The sequence below is a fragment of the Lycium ferocissimum genome, chromosome 3, assembly GCF_029784015.1.
Source record: "Lycium ferocissimum isolate CSIRO_LF1 chromosome 3, AGI_CSIRO_Lferr_CH_V1, whole genome shotgun sequence".
Taxonomy (NCBI): Eukaryota; Viridiplantae; Streptophyta; class Magnoliopsida; order Solanales; family Solanaceae; genus Lycium; species Lycium ferocissimum.
Genome location: NC_081344.1, coordinates 9542858 through 9560333, shown reverse-complemented (window position 1 = coordinate 9560333; position 17476 = coordinate 9542858).

Here is a 17476-nt window from a genome sequence, read left to right as displayed (position 1 = left end):
GGAAGATTTTTAAGATATCTCCAGGGCAATATGTTTTGGGGGAAATTCAAATGATTGAAAATTTTGGGTTTTTATTACTACTATTTCTTAACTAATGTATTATTTGTGAGAGTTAAAAAAAAATTACAACTTGCAAATAAACGTTATCCAAAACGAATAAAATATATGGCTCATTGAGCTTTCTTTATTTACTTGTGTTCATATTTTTACTTATATTAAGTTAGGAATATACCTAAAATATACTAAGAAGATACTTATAATATACATCTACTTAAATTAAAAACTAGAAAGTTATATACTTGAAAAATAACTAAAATATACTAAGAATATATAGTATACATATAACTTAAACATATATATATATATATATATATATATATATATATATATATATATATATATATATCGTATGTGCTTCTTTGTGCTTTGTTAATTCTAATTATGAATATATAAACTTTATATAAACTTATATAACATATGTAAATATACCTGCCTACAATATACTATAAATACTATAATATCTATATACTATACAAAAAAAAAAAAAAAAAAAAAAAGGTTTTGGACATGTTTAAATGAATGGGATTCCTGTTTCCAGGTTTTTAACAGTAAACCGGAACCGAAACCGGCCGGTTTGTTAACCGGTTACCGGTCCGGTCCGGTTCAAACCGGTTAACAGGTTTAATTTAAGTTATATAAGATACTGATACTACTAAAAAATAAATAATAAAAGATAATAATTAAAAAGAAGATACCAGTATTATAATTTTCTTTTAATAATTATCATAATATTACATATTCATGATTATTATTAAAGGTTTGAGACTTTATCATCATGCTAGTAAGTACATCTCAGTACATTATTAATGCGACAATAAATAGTTTTATGGCTTTATTGTAAGGTTAAGTTTACACAACGTTTGGATAGTCATTACTCATCGTTTCATACTATATCAATCATACTATATTGTATTGTATTATGATATATTAGTAAATACAACACTTGGACGTATCATTTTGTTATGATTTAATGGCATGTTTATTGTTTGGTTTTAGAGACGGATACAAGATTTAAATTCTATGGGTTCAACCTTTTAAGATTTTTATGTTGAACTCATTGTATTTTTAAAGTTATGGGTTTATATCTATTATTTACAGCAATCTTAATAAATATTTACATATAAATTTATGATATGTGTCAAAAGTTAAGGGTTCACTTGAATCCATACCTAAAGTGGTGCATCTCAATTGGATCTGACCCTTCTTCTTGTGTGATTGTCTCTTTCTCATAAAGCTCATCTTCTCGATTTGATCTATCCTCACGTGATGTTGTTTCATTTAAGTGCTCACCATCACAGCTTAAGGAGATTGTCAAACTTACCAATTGATTTAATTGCGCTGTTAGGTCAGAAATCATTGTATAATTATGTGCGTATTTTTCTTTTGTATTTTCCATATAATTATTCAAAGTCGTCTCTTCAAAGCTCTTGTTCTCCTCTTGAAGTGGTTGACTCATGTTGCTTTGATTCGACACAAAATTTAGGTATTGATTGCTTTCCGAATTGCAATTATACCCGTAAAAATCATTGCATCTATAAGAACTTGAAACATTATGAGATTGTTCATAAAATGAATCAAAATAGATAGGATTACCTGATTGGCATTAATGACTAAGGTGGCTTCCACCACAATATTCACAAATAACAGACCTTTGATTGATTAATTCTTCAATGTCTTTTAGTTTTTGAGAAATACCGTATGAGATTGTGCAACCTGTTTGACATTCAAAGCTTTGGTGGTTGCCTCCACAAAAATCACATGTGACTGACCTCTGACTTATTTTATGCAATGATTTCTAGCCACACAAAATAAATGTGACTCATTTAACACCATAAGTTTAAAAGTTTTCTATTCTTAAATTCTGTATGGGTTCACATAAATTGAAACAGAGGGAGTATTATATAGAGAAAGCTTAATAAATATTTACATATAAATTTATGCTATGTGTCAACAATCTTAATAAATATTGACATATAAATTTATGCTATGCGTCAACAATCTTAATAAATATTGACATATAAATTTATGCTATGTGTCAAAAATTAGGGGTTCAATTGAACCCATACCTAAAGTGGTGCATCCGCCCCGGCTTGTTTGATTCTTGTACCGTATCGTATAATAACTATTAAGTTTATTAAAATATCCTTCACTATTATAAGTATTAAAATTGTCAACGATACTCTTAAAAATAATTTAAGACGACTTCTTCTTCCAAGTTCAGCAATAATTATGCCTCGTAAATATATCTAAATGTTAAGTTCGTGCAACTCCTAATAAATTAATCCAAAATGAGATTAATCCTGATCCTAAAACCTAAGGTTGAATAAAATTGATCAACCTTATTGTGCTACAAAATTGAAGACGGTCACTTAACTACATTAAATTAGACGGGACCACAACCCTTCAATGCATCACAAACAATGTGATGGTGCAATTTTGAACTTCACCTATTAGTATTTAGGACGATGAACAATGAAAACCTCAATAGTGTCTTTTTTCAAGTTCAGCGTTTCCAACAAGTAGCTATAAGCCAAAATACCTCATTCTCATTAATTGTTGAAATGTTTGAAAGAATTTGGCGTTGACCATCTAGTTGATGCGGACAATGTTAAGATAACTAACATTCAAGATATTTCAGACTTGGAGAAGGAAGATATCATTCTTGAAACCATCTGCTTCTAAAAAAAGAGTCATAGAACAAAACAATTGAAAGAAATCACGAGACATATCTTGATTTGGTTTCCAAAGTGGGTAAAAATGGAGGCAACGTACTAGGAGGCAATTAGAAACCAGCAAATATTGTCATACTAGGCATATGGTAATATTGTCATGTTATAGAATAGAAAAGGATATATATATATATATATATATATATATATATATATATATATATATATATATATAGAGGTAAGGATACGATAGAAAAATAAAACAACTAAACAACACAAACACACCAATCCGTAAATATTAGACCTATTCATCATCACACAACGATGGAGTAACAATGGACTTACCAGTAAGACATTAAAAATTAGATGACAGTCAAAACAAACGACGTATTTAGTGTACCAATATAATATACAACCAGTAACAACCATCCAACTACTAGTAACATGTAAAAGCATCAAACATTAATATAAGACCAGAAAATATTCTAATTGAGATAACAGGGGGTTAATGACAAATATATGAAATTAATCTGAAAGTACATCCAACAAATTGCACCAAAGGATATATTTAAAAGTACTTTTACTATACTAACATTACCAAAATTCTCAGTTTTGACGGGAAACATTCCACTATAAACTAAGATAAGCCACAAATGCACGGACATGTTTCACCACCTCATTTGCATCTTTTACTACTTTTTCAGACTTCTATAACACGTTCTTAGAAGCATCCACCACACGACGGACATTTCAGTGCTTTCAACAATATCAGTAGCAATTTCCTCCTCGATTTTGTTGGACAATCTTTCAATCATGATATGCAAGAGAGCTACCCTTTCAGCTCTCTATTCAGAATTAAGCAAATCTGGCCCAGGTGCATCCTCAACAACCCACACATTTTGCATTTCTTGAACTCTTAAATCTCTTCTATATCTATCCTTCAATTGAACTTTAGCCTTCAATTGAACTTTAGTCCGATTCACTAAAAAAATTCTCACAAATTCTGAATCTTCGCGTATTTTAAGCCATTCATGACCATGCTTAGCTATATCAAGATATAAAGCATTTACTTCAGCATCTATCCACTTAGGAGTCATGCAAACAAAGCTACAAAAAAGCACAAGAAATTTATATTAGAATATACAAAATCTAGTTGGACTGCAAAAATAAAAATAAAAAAATGTTCAACATATTACAAAGTAAATAAATACATATCCAAGCCAAAGTCCTAGCTACCAGTGACTACCCAATGCATCCCCAATTACAAACTTTCCCCATGATATCACCGTCAGTCATGGTATAACTAATCTTTTTTACTATAATCTATCAATTGATTCACTTCACACACACCAAATGTACAATCACCACAATTCAATGACCAAAGGAATTAAATATACACTGCAATTACATGGCTGACCCCCTCCCCTAGAAAATGAAGAACAGAGAAAAGAAAACTACGCAATGCATCCCCAATTACAGACTTTCCCCATGATATCACCTTCAGTCCTGATGTAACTAATCCTCTTCACTATAATCTATCAGTTGATTCACCTCACACACACCAAGTGTACAATCACCACAACCCAATGGCCAAAGAAATTAAATATACACTGCAATTACATTTTGACCTCTCCCCAGAAAACAAAGAACATAGCAAAAAAAAACTTTTTGCCTATCAAGACAAGTTAGAGAAGTTAAAAGGGGTTTCAAAAGCTATTTCAGCTTCAATCAGCTTTAGCTGCAAAAAAAATAAATTGTTTTGGTTGGTGAAGGTATGAAAAAGAGATTCAATGTTCTAAAATATACATTCAACAAGAAATCTATATGTCAACTAAGCCAAACTAAAGATGTTAAAAGGGAGCTCACTTCCTCAACTTGCTCATTCAGATCTACAACAATGACTACCAAATCATCCCTTACTTGTTCTAAACCATCAATTTCTTCATTTAGAACATTTTTCTCATTAATAAGGCTATGATAGGCATCAATCAACACATTTGCTAAGGATATCAATTTTTTTTTTAGATTAACTTTAGATTTTTTTGAACATCAAAAAAACTTATCTCGTCTTTCTCATTATTATCTTCATCGTCAGATTTGGCCATGAGTGCAAAGATTGACTCATATTCTGAAGGTTCGTTGTTGATAGCCAGCATGTATGTGTCACCTAGATCATCTCCATCTTCAGATTGACTAGAGGAATCTCCCCAGCGACCGAGCCGCCACTAAGTATGTCGGCGGCATCCTTTCTGTTGAACTTCTTGTCAGGGACCTGGTTCCTCTTACCCGCCTTTTCAGCATTTTTGTAATATTCCTGCTTGTGAAGAGGCCACATTCTTTGATGAAGTGTCTAGGCTTCCCACATTTGTGACAACAATCATTTCCTTTAAAGTTCCCGCTGGAGCTTCCTATCTTTGGGACCCCACCATTCGTTCAAATCATCTTATGAAATCTTCGTGTGAAGTACGCCATCTCAGATTCATCACTGCTTGAGTCAGTTTTAGCAGTGCACTAATCACTATTGAGCTGTACTAAAGTACAACAGAGGACGATTAAACTTTCTTGTCAAATGTATTTGTTTTGCGGAAGTGTTGAACTATGTTCCACAAAGGCATGCTTGATTAATGCTTCCCTACCATAATTTGAATATCCATATAAACCCAAACTAAGAATATGGACGACAACTCTTCTTATTTATGGCTATCACTTCTATAGATTCATCACTTATTGTCCTGTCATCCGTTAATTCATCACTAAATTACTTATAAATTTTCAATCAATAATAGTCGAAAGGCAAAAAAAAAAAAAAAAAAAGATATATAGGGGAAAAATTAGTCACTCCGGTACTTTGTTCAATAGGTCTTGAGTCAAATAACTAGGAAATTCTTTTCTTCTTTTGTTGCTATTTTCGGTGGGATTTATTAAAGAAAGGTTTCAACCTTGCATAAGCGCAGGTACCCCCACTTATTAATCATTTTTCATGCATTTTTGTCTTTTTTGGTTTAACCATTCGTTATTTGTTATTCACTGGTTTGACTAGTCTCAATAAACGTTGCAGAGGACTTATATAAGGGGAGAATTACACTCTTTATTCCGAAAGCTTGAATCTGAGATCTGTAATTAAATGCGAAGGAATTCCATATATTCAATCACATCTCTCGGTGGTAGATATTTTCTTCATGGCATGGAAAACTAGGGGATCTATTCCCTTTCTTTTTGTCTCCAAGAAATATCAAGTTCATTTTTTTTATTTACAAGAAAAAAAGAAGAAGATAAACAATCTCTTATAGGTTAAAATCTAAGGTTTACAATTCTTCCAGAATGGTTGGGCCGACTAGGAGGGCGCTGGGGCTACTTAGGAAGTCCAATTTTCATCAGAACCAAATTACGGGTTTCTTCTTTTTAGGCAAAATACATCAAAACACCCCTAAACTATACCTGAAATGTCGATATCACACCTAAACTATACGAACGACCTATTACACACCTTAACATGTTAAAAGTGAATTAAATTACCCCTCACATGAGACCAAAACCCCCAATTAGTGAATAGCGTGTGCGACACTCGCCCTTGAGTGAAGCCACGTATTAAATGAAGCGATTTATTTTATAATCACGGTATTATAATATATTTAACGTAATAAACTAATTTTAATACCCAAACCCATTTTTAACATCACATACCCATTTTAACACCCCCAAACCCGTTTCAAATCACCCAAACCCACCCAAACCCACATCAGACGCCCAAATCGTAATTCAAGAAAACCAAACGATACCACAAACAACAGATCGTTCAATATTGGTCCTAAATCATATATTTTTTCACTTTACCTGCTCAATATTGTCGGGTTTGATAGATTTTTTTTTTTTTAGTTTTTCTTCATCTTAAACCTATAATCGAAGTGTTGGTGATTTTTTGAACTCGATCGATTCGAAGTTGGCTTTTTTGTTGACGTTTGGAGGACAAACATCGAGTTTGTGTTACTAAAAGGTTAGTCGCTTGTCTCATTTTGTTTCGTGTTGTGCGATTAGAACTAGGGTTTTTTTTGCGTCTTTAATTTTTTACGCAAATTTACGATGTAAATATTTCGGGTAAATGCTTGAATATGTAAATGTCGATTTGGTTGTTGTGTATTTCATTCACTATGAAATTGAAGTATTTGTCTTGTTTTCGGGTCGAAATATGTCTTATGGCTGATTACTTTGCGATTTTACCACGGTGGGAATTTAACAGTGGCAAAAATCCTACGTTGGTGACAAGAATCGAATTTACACGTATGGATTTAGATAGGTTTTGTTACTTTGAATTGCTTGATTGTGTGAAAGAATTAGGGTATGACCACGGTAAATGCACCATTTATGTTAAATTTGTCGATAGTGTGGTATTGGTAGAAATCAAATGTGATAGGGATACAACCCGAGTTGCCGTATGTTTGGGGGATGGGGATATTTTGGAGGCTTTTGTGTGTCACATGGTTGAAGAGCCCCTAGTGGTCCCACCCTTATTAGAATATGTAACCCATGTGGAGGGGGAAGGTGATGTTTCTTTTGATAAAGTGGTCGGTCAAGACATTGGGGGTAGTGGTGTTCCCTCTTTTGATGCCTTTGATCTTGATTTAGAGCCATTCAATGAACCTCCTTTTGAACCAACTCAAAATACGCCCTCTCCAACCTAACTCTCAATTTTTGTCCCTTGTACTCACTCCAACCGTCGACAATCGAATCAAATCTTCGCCCCACAATATTCTTGTTCTTTGCCGCATCAAATCTTGCCCCTAATACTACCACCGAACCAAATCCCGCCCAGCAGACTACCGCTCGCATCAAATCCACCACTACCACTAGCTTAATGAATACATTTACGCCCTCACTACCTTCGAATCTTCACCAACTAGGTACGTCCCTCGATTTTTCCGAAAGCGAAGTGATTTAGATTCATACCTAGATGGATTGTTTGATGAAAGAGAAGTACATAGTGAGAGTGATGTAGATGAGGAGCTAAGGGGTTTTAGGGAGAAAAAGAGAGTTGGAAAAAGAAAAAGAAGGAAGAGAGGTGAAAGAGCTCCTGTCCCTGAACATGTTAAGTTAGGTTCGGGACCAAAAGGAATGTGGGGTATGATGAATACGGGAGGTGCTAATAGAGACACTTGTGGAAGGTAAGTTGGCTGGTGATGAGCCTTATTACCCTCGACGGATATTTGCCGTTTTGAGGCCGATCCGGATGACATATCGATGATGATGAAGGAGTAGTTGAGAGTAAAAGCAAAAACAAGGAAGGTGACAAACGAGTTGTGTTTGATAAAACCTCCAAGAAAATAGTGTGGGAAACAGGCCTCCAATTTGAAAGTGTTAATGAATTTAGAAATAGCGATTACCAAGTATGCGGTCCGTAGCAGTATGTTAATTGAAAAATATATTAATGAACCTACAAGGGTAAGGGTTAGGTGTGTAAAGGGTTGTCCTTGGCTTTTATTTGCTAGTCTTGACTCTAGGACTAACAACTTTGTGGTGAAGAACTATAATCCAATTCACAAGTGTGACCCTACCAATAGGAACAAGCTTTGCAATACCAAATTCTTATCTAGTCACTATAATGAGAGAATAAAGGAACAACCAAACATTAGGATTTTTGAGTTTTATTTCATTAAGAAGGAGTTGGATCTATATGTTGGTAGAACTATGTGTAGAAGAGCAAGAAACAAGGTTTTAGGTGAGTTGATGGGTGACCGTGTTTTGGAGTTTGGGAGGATTTTAGATTATAGGGATGAGTTGTTAAGATCAAATCCGGGTAGTACCGTAGTTAGGCTTAGTGATGAGACATTTGAAGGTGGAAAAAAAATGTTTAGAGGATTCTACATATGTTTTGATGCAATGTAAGAAGTCATACTTGTTTGGTTGTAGGAAGTGTATTGGTTTGGATGGTTGCTTTTTTAAGGGAATCTCAAAAGGTCAATTACTTGTTGTTTGTAAAGATGGAAACAATCGGATGATGCCACCGGCACAGGCGATAGTTGAGGTTGAGAACAAGCACAATTGGACTTGGTTTATTAGAATTTTAAAGGAAGATCTTCGAGTTTGGGAGATGGGATGACATTCTTCGTTATAACGAGATATGCGTAAGGTAAGATTTAAGTGTTGAATTCACTTCATTTCATAACTCTTTACCCTAATGTTCTTTACTAATCCCGCTCGTTTTTTTTATTCCTCACGGGGTCTTGAAAGTGCCATAAAAGAGCGGTACTTGCTTCAATGTTGAACATAGAATGTGTGCTAGGCATGTTTTAGCCAATGGTCCCAAAATACGAGAGGCCTAGAGAGGAAGAATTACCATGAGGTGTGCAAAGTCAACTTTTGAGTCTCGGTAATTTAATGAGAACTTAGACCAAATGAAACTTTTGGGAGAAGAATGTCTTGATAAGTTGATGTACTACAACCCGAAAGGTGGAGCAAGGTTTACATGAAATATACCACAAAGTGTGACATTATAGACAACAACAATGCCGAATGTTTCAACTCTTGGATCTTGCAAGGCACAAGACCTGGTAATAACCATGCTTGAAGAAATAAGAGTCAAAATGATGAAGAGAGTAGGACGGATAGAGAGTTTTGTGATAGTTGGATTCATGACTTTTCTCCAATGGCATTGAAAGTTCGACGGTATCTGCAAGGTCTATGAAATGCAGTATTGAATGGAATTCTGATACAGGGTATGAGGTTCTTGAAGGTCAGTTTAGACATGTTGTGGATCTGCCTAGATAAATTTGTTCTTGTAGAGCATGGATGTTGAAAGGCATCCCATGTCCTCATGCTGATTGTCGCTCTTCACCACAAAAGAGGTTGAACCCAATGGATTACATTTCTCGGTGGTATTCTAGAGATACCTATATGAAGACATATAGCTACTTTATTCAACCCGATTCCGAACTTGAAGATGTGGCCACCATCCACAAATCTTCTTTGTTATACCACCTGAAGTGAGGAAGATGCCAGGCAGGCCTAGGACTGTTAGGAGGAAAGAGGCAAGTGAACCCAAAAAAACAGGAAAACTCTCCAAAAGGGGGGTTGAAATGACATGCAGCAAGTGTCATACCCCAGGTCATAATAAAAGGAGATGTCTTAGAGAGCCTACAACTGCTGGCCCAAGTGCAAGTGCTTCTGCTGGCCCAAGTTCAGTTCCTGGCCCAAGTTCAGGTTCTGGCCCAAGAAAGGCTTTTGCTCCCAGTGGTAGAGGAAGGGTAGGCCAAAGGGATCAGCGAAAAGGTAAATAATTCCACATACTTCATGTATAGTTCGGTCTTGAATTAGTTGCTAATATTTTGGTATAATTTGTGATGTGGCTACTAAAAGGCCAAAGATGGTTGGAATGGGAGTCTTCTTGCACACACAAGTGGAGCAACTATCATGATGTAAGACTGGTTTCTATGTTTAGCAATTAAATATCATTTTCGAAATTAAGTACCATTATTAACAAGTAGTTCTATTCATTTGAGCAGCCTGGATTGCCTAGTGAAAGGGTTAGAAACATCAAATCAAGTGCAGTTGTCACTGGTGAACTGCAGCACAAAGCAAGTGGTGGTGTGAAATGGCAAGGAAGGGACAAAAAGCAGAGTCAAACCAGGACTAAAGCTGTACAAATGAGCCAAGGCAGCACCACTGCCGTGTGAAATTGTCAAAAAAGTGGCTGCATTTTTTTTTTACCATTCTAGCTTTACTTTATATTTTTGGCAGCTGTGACTGCTTTGTGGATTTGTCTATGTATTTGTTTTTTAAATACTTTGTTTAGGCAGCTGTGACTGCATTTGGTTGGGGTTAACTAAAATACATCAAATCTATATTTTGGGTACAGTTCAAGGGTGATTTGATGTATTTTGCCTTAACTATATGTAGTGGTTTGGTAGATATGACTGCATTTAAGTTTGTTTTGGGCAGCTGTGACTGCACTTGAATTAGCATTTGGATCGCACTTGAATCTGTAAACAGTCACTTTCTTTTTGAATTGGGTACCGTGGATCGCATCTAAAGTTAGTTCTTGTCTATGTAAAGTCACTCTCTTTTGATCAACGGTTAATAAGTACCGTGATCGCATTTAACGTGTGTAATATCTGCTTTACAATGTCTAATAAGTTCTTGTATCTATATTGTTGGCAGTTTTGTTAGCCTTTATTGTTCGGTTGAATGGCACTGATTTTGTCCAGTTTTGGTCAAGTCTTGGTACACTTTTTGAAGTCATTGTAAGTTGTTTTCCGAATTTATTTCTGGTCAAGTTTTTGACCACTTCCTTTGGCTTCTTTAAGTGAGGTGGTTGGTGATTAATGCTTCACCCAATTCTTATTAAATCACACTTCATTCACTAATCCTCATTGCAACCCCTCAAACCAAAAATGACTACCATCCTAACAACATTTGAGAAGAAGTTAACAAAATCATACGTTGACAAGGATGACTTCATATTTCCTTCCCATACTTTCCAATTCCTTCCAAACCATGATCGTGAAGCGGTTGTTCTTCACAATGCTCACGCCTACTATATGCAATATAAAGTGGGTGCATATAAGCGTCTTTGCAAAGGATGGAAGGCGTTTGTTGATGACAACGGATCGCAAAGAGAAATGTTTTGGAATTTCAAGCTTGCGAGGTCGGCCGGGTGCATATGCTTCTTCGTTAATAAGAAGGCACCGGAGATCGTAATTATAGAATAGGTCTCTTTATTTCTTTTCATGTTTTATGCCTTCGATTAATGAAAGTTCTTTCAATGTTAAATGAAATTTTGTTAACTGTTTTATGCCTTATACTTACTAATTTTGCAAAGCAATTGCACAAGACTAAGAATTGCACAACAACAACATTACAGCCAACATTGCCAATTCATTCCACAAAATGCCAACACTAACAAGTTGTTTACAAGACTAACAAGTGCGCTAACAATATGCCAAAAGTACCAAAACTTACTACAACAAAATAAACCATAACGACATGCCAAACTACAAAAGAGCTTAGGGCAACTTCATTGAAACACCTCTAAAAAAAAAGGTTTTGAAATAGAAAACTTACTACTACAATACAAATACATAATAACGAAATCAAAAGAACTTTCTCCCTTTTCTTGGACTTAGCCAACTTGCTCTTCCACTTCTTCTCTTTTTCCTTCATCTTCTTAATGTCTTCTCCAAAATTTTCTAGTTGAATTTCTATGTTGTTCATATCAATTTTGCTTTCCACGGAGTTTGTTGACGGACAAGGCTTGTAATCATCTTTTCCAAAAGCCTCCAATGAAGCTTCAAGTTCACCAATTCTTCCCACCAATTTAGGAATAACAAATTTGGATCTTGGATCAATGTCAACATCCTTCCAAAGATAAAAATCACATGATCTAGCACCCTAAAATGTAATAAAATCAAAAATCACATGAAAGGCAAATTCACTTCTTCAAAGTTCAATTTTTGAAATAAATTTCACTTACACCATAATATGGACAACTCCAATATCTTCTACCAGGGTTCCTTGGGTCCAAGAAGTCAACAATGGCAAAAGAAATCCATGTTTGCATCGCACATCCTTCAACTCACGATCATCCTCTTGCTTACAAAACTTACTTAAGCCTATTTTAGCCATTGTATAACAATCTTTACCGGAAAAAGAGAAAAAAAAAAAAGCAAAGCAAATTAAGCAGTGCTCCATACGAAATGAAAGATTACAGACAAATGCAACAAAAAAAAAGGTTGAATCCGAGCGATGCCATTTTTACAGCTGCGAAATACAACAATACTTGAGCCTATACAGTAGAACAAGCTAAATAAAGTTGAATTTACTTACCTTTGATTCAAAAACAACTGGGGTTGACATCCAATTTGGGCGTGTTCTTCACCAATTTAGGGGAGTTAGGGTTCTAAATGTTTAGGACGGGTATGGGTTGTGGGTGGGTGAAAATTTTAACTGATCCGTTGAGATTATTAATTAGGAACGTTTAATTGATTTTCCATTTTTTTAAAAAATTATAATGGCCCTTTTTACAGCTCCAACGCGCTCAAAAATGCGGACATATACGCGCCCGAGTTTTGGTCGTAGGAGGGCAATTTAATTCACTTTTAACATGTTAAGGTGTGTAATAGGTCGTTCGTATAATTTAGGTGTGATATCGACATTTCAGGTATAGTTTAGGGGTGTTTTGATGTATTTTGCCTTCTTTTTATATTCGGTTTGGTGGATAATTCATGCCACACTATTAATTTCAGCTCTTATTTCCTAATTTTTTCAAGTAGGAGAAAAATAAACCTGACATTAGCTTATTCTAGTGAGTGTTTTAACTTTTTCTTTTTTTTAAGATTCTACTAAGTAGGATTTCTTTTAAAAAAAAGGATTAATGTCGTGTCTGCCAATTTCACTTTAAAAGAATGCAAGAAATTACACTCAACAATCTTGAAAATGGGTTGTCTTAAACTTTTGATCTCCTCTTACCTTACCAGGAAACCTTTAACTTCAAAAGTTAAAAACTTGTTAAACTAGAAATTTTACCCATCGAAGATCAAAAGTTCAAAATTTCCCACCTCTAAAATCATTCTTTGTAAATTAGTCATAAGCTAAGCTCACAGTAGCGTATGAATAAGGGATAAACAGTCGTGAAGGTCTGACGCAAGCCCATCCCACTGTGTCTCTAATTAAAAGGTCGAAGCCCACTCAATTTGATTTGTATTGAGATGACATGTCACCTGAATTTACAAGTTTTTATGAGATCCTGTATATGTATATGAAATTTACTAAAATATTTATACATATTTAAAAAGATCTCATTTCTCACTAAGATATACAATGCCATAAGACTAATTATAAGTTAATCGAACTCCGGCTATCAACCTCTTCGCCTAAAAAGGTAATTTTTCTTGAAAAAATTGATTGATTAGGTAAAAATTGTCTACTTTGGAAATCATACACACACCTTTGATGCATATGGTTACGTTCAAACAATTTGGAAATTAATATATAGATTCCAGTTCTTTTTTATTCTTTAGAAAAGGTTGTTGCTTTTAGCGAAAGGGGTTGTCTTCGATTTTTCAATAAAAATTAATTTTAACTTATATATTTAGTTATTATTATATATCAATTTAATATATATCATTATAAAAATTATAAACTGTAAATTTTGCATCGGCTTTTCCGTCGTCTTTACATGTCAACGGTGTAACTTAGATTTGAAGGATGAAGTGGTGAATATTCCTGATGTTATTAAACCTGAAACTGAGCTTTAGAATACGTAAGAAAGCACTGGATTAAGGAAATCATAACGAACAAAATGATACACAAAAATATAATTACAAGTGCCTCCTCTTAATCATGCCACCGCAACACAATCCCTTTAGACAAATTAAAATTCCCACGTTCACTTTCTATATTTGTCTTTTTCCGTCTAGAAGTTTCTACTTAGGAAGCATGGGTCTTATATTTCAGTCCTGATCTTCATTATAATAATGTCACATTTAAATTTTTCATTCGAGTTGCATAACTAATGCATGCTTATTGAACTTCATATAAATGGACTAAAAGGAGTGACTAATTATGTTTAGAATTTAAGTTATACGTACCATTAGCGAAACGAATGTTACTCTTTCCGTCTCAATTTACCTTCTGTTATCTTTAAATTATCCTATTGTTATAAAATCTTTTTTATTTTACAAATTACACCATTATGGCATTTAAAAAATTCCATTATATATATATATATATATATATATTCTGGAAACTTCCTTCACATATACCAAGTTAGGATCTTTCAACAACTTAATTGATGGTAAATTCAAGTAGCTTTCATTATCACTGCGAGGTGTCTCTGTACCATTTGCTAACAGATCATATATTGCCATTTTAAATATAAATATAATATAGATATCGGTAGCAAAAACTGGAGCACTGGATCTAGCTATCACAGGTGGAATTAAATCCCACATTAATTCAGATATTTTAAACCCCTCCCAACTGATATTTTATCTGTTGAAAGAGTGAAAAAGTCGCTCATCGGTGGGAGTGATCTCCTTATATAAACTTGGACAATTCTTCCCTTATAAATTAATTTTTGAGATTAAGTTAGGCCCATGATCCATTTCTTTACATTATCTACTCTTTCCTAACCCGAGTTCAACTATAAATATTAATCGCCGACATACAGCATTTGATGAAGCAAATATTTTGGACTAAAATGGCAATGAAAATCCTAGTAGTATTTTTTGTGTTTTCTCTAATTATGGCAACAGACTCCGTGATTGCTCTAAATAGGAAGATGGCAGTAACGATGTCGACAAAATCGGGTGTCGACGTAGTCAGAGGCAGATCTAGAGCAAGAAAAACTAAATAAATAAAAATAATTAAAAAAATATTTAATGACGTGGATCAATCACCAGGCGAGTGGTGAACACCACCCAGATCTCAACTAGTCCAGGCCGCTAAGGGGGTATTTAATTAACTTGAAAGTTGTTAAGAAGGATAAATAAATATAACTTAAATTTAGTTGCTAAACTAAGTTTTCAATTTGAAATGAGAATCATGGTACAACAATGGCACAAGCTTAATTAGTACAACAAAGACTGAAAAAGAATTGGATAGAGAAAGTTAAAGAGAGAATAAAAGTAAAGAAAAATGCTTCTTTTTGTTCAACAATGGTGAATGAAGGTTTAGGAAAGAAGATGACTCTTATAATGGCCAAAAAGTTACATTATTGCCTTTTTACAAGCCCCCACGTTCCTTAAGAGGCTGTACAACACACACTTGTGTAAAAAATGCCACATAGGATTATCTGGCCGAAAAAGGGGTTAAAATGCTCACTTATTAAGGGTAGAGGGGTTTCATTGCTAAACTTATAAGCACAAAAAGACAATTCTGGCCAAGTACAGGACTTATATAAAATTCAAATTGACTTGAGTAATGGCATTAAATTTACTTAAAATTCGTTATTTCCTTTAAATGTATGAATTAGTTTCAGATGTCAATAAATTGGAAAATCTCAGCATGTTACAATTAAGGATGATGTGCATTATTAAAAAAATAACATGTTTTATGTGGTTAATTTTTTTACTGAATAGTCACTTGAGATCTCGTGCAAAAGATGTTTCAAAATTTATGCTGAAAGTGTCTAATACAAATACTTAATCATGTGTTCGGATGCTCAATTAAAATAAATTGTAATTTGAGTGTCCACATGAAATTTGCTTAACAAATTTGAGGAGTGTGATGTATTAAGCCTTTCTAAATCAAATTAAACGTGTTGTCTACTCCAAACATTGATTTTATTTTCACTATCCCGTCAAGTTCGTAACCTCTATAGAGTAATCCCATTTTTTTTTAAATAATAAAACGGAAAAGGCTCAAATATGCCATCGAACTATCAGAAATGGCTCATTTATGCCATTCATCAATAGTTTGGCTCATTTATGCGTTTATCGAACTATAAAACCGGCTCATCCATGCCATTTTTCATTAACGCAGTTTTACAATACCAGATATGATACTTGGCCTCCAATTAGAGGTCCATGTTGTTTAATTAAACCAGCACAGATTTGTGGGTCGGGTTTTAGTTTAATTTAGGATTTAATTTGTGTTGGTTTAATTAAACGACGTGGACTTCTAATTGGTGACCAAGTCATTATATCTCGTATCAGTAAAACCAACTTTATCAAAAAATGGTATGGATGAGCCTATTCCGATAGTTCGATGGAATAAATGAGCCAAACTATTGACGAGTGGCATAAATGAACTATTTTTGATAGTTCGATGGCATATTTGAGCCTTTCCCTATAATAAAAAGGTCAAACCTAAACCTAAAACCTAGAGTCTAAACTGAAGTTCAAAGTAATCTTCACTAACTCAACTGGATCCAAATTTGTGGGGGATAAGGCAATACGTTCCCATACAAAAATTTCTCGTTCCCACCTCCGTCTAAGGGAGTGTTTGGTACGACAGAAAATATTTTTAAAAACAATAAGTGATTTACTTATTCATTTTCTTATGTTTGATACATAACTTAAAAAATAAGTGATTTTGTGACTATATGTTAAGCCTTAAAATAAGTCCCCTAAAAGTAAAGAATATAATCGACGATCAAAAAGAAAAGGGAAAAAGAATGAAATATATGAGGTCCACGGGCGATTCCGAATAAATTAATATTGTTAGGCATGTGAGAGTATCAAATCTAAGATCTGATGAGAATGTAAAAGAGAATTCTACGATGTCCCCCACGTTGCTCTTCTCATATTAGTAGTCTCTCCATCTCAATTTACGTGTATTATTTTTGATCCGTTCCAAAAAAAAAATAATACATATATCTATATATATATATATTTTATATTTAATAAGTTTTTTTAATTTTAACATTTTACGTGACAGGTTTAAGTCACAAAATTTAAATACTACACACATTTGCAATTTAATATCATAAAATTTTAAAGTTTTTTTTTTTGTTTCTAAAATTTCTATTTCACTCAAATTTAAAATACTTAAATTGTGACAAAAGAAATACTCTGTCCGTCTCAATTTATATAAGGATATTTATAATTGAGCACAAAGTTTATGATGAAAAAAATAATTTTAAATCTTATGGTCTAAAATAAGCTAAATAAATTTTGTGACTGGAAGTTATTTTATTAAAAAAATAAAATAAAATTTTTAGAGTTAAATGTTACTGAATATAAAAATATTTTATTGAAGTGTCATTTAAATGGAGGCAGAATGATTTTTTTTATATCACTCTGATGTCTAATACT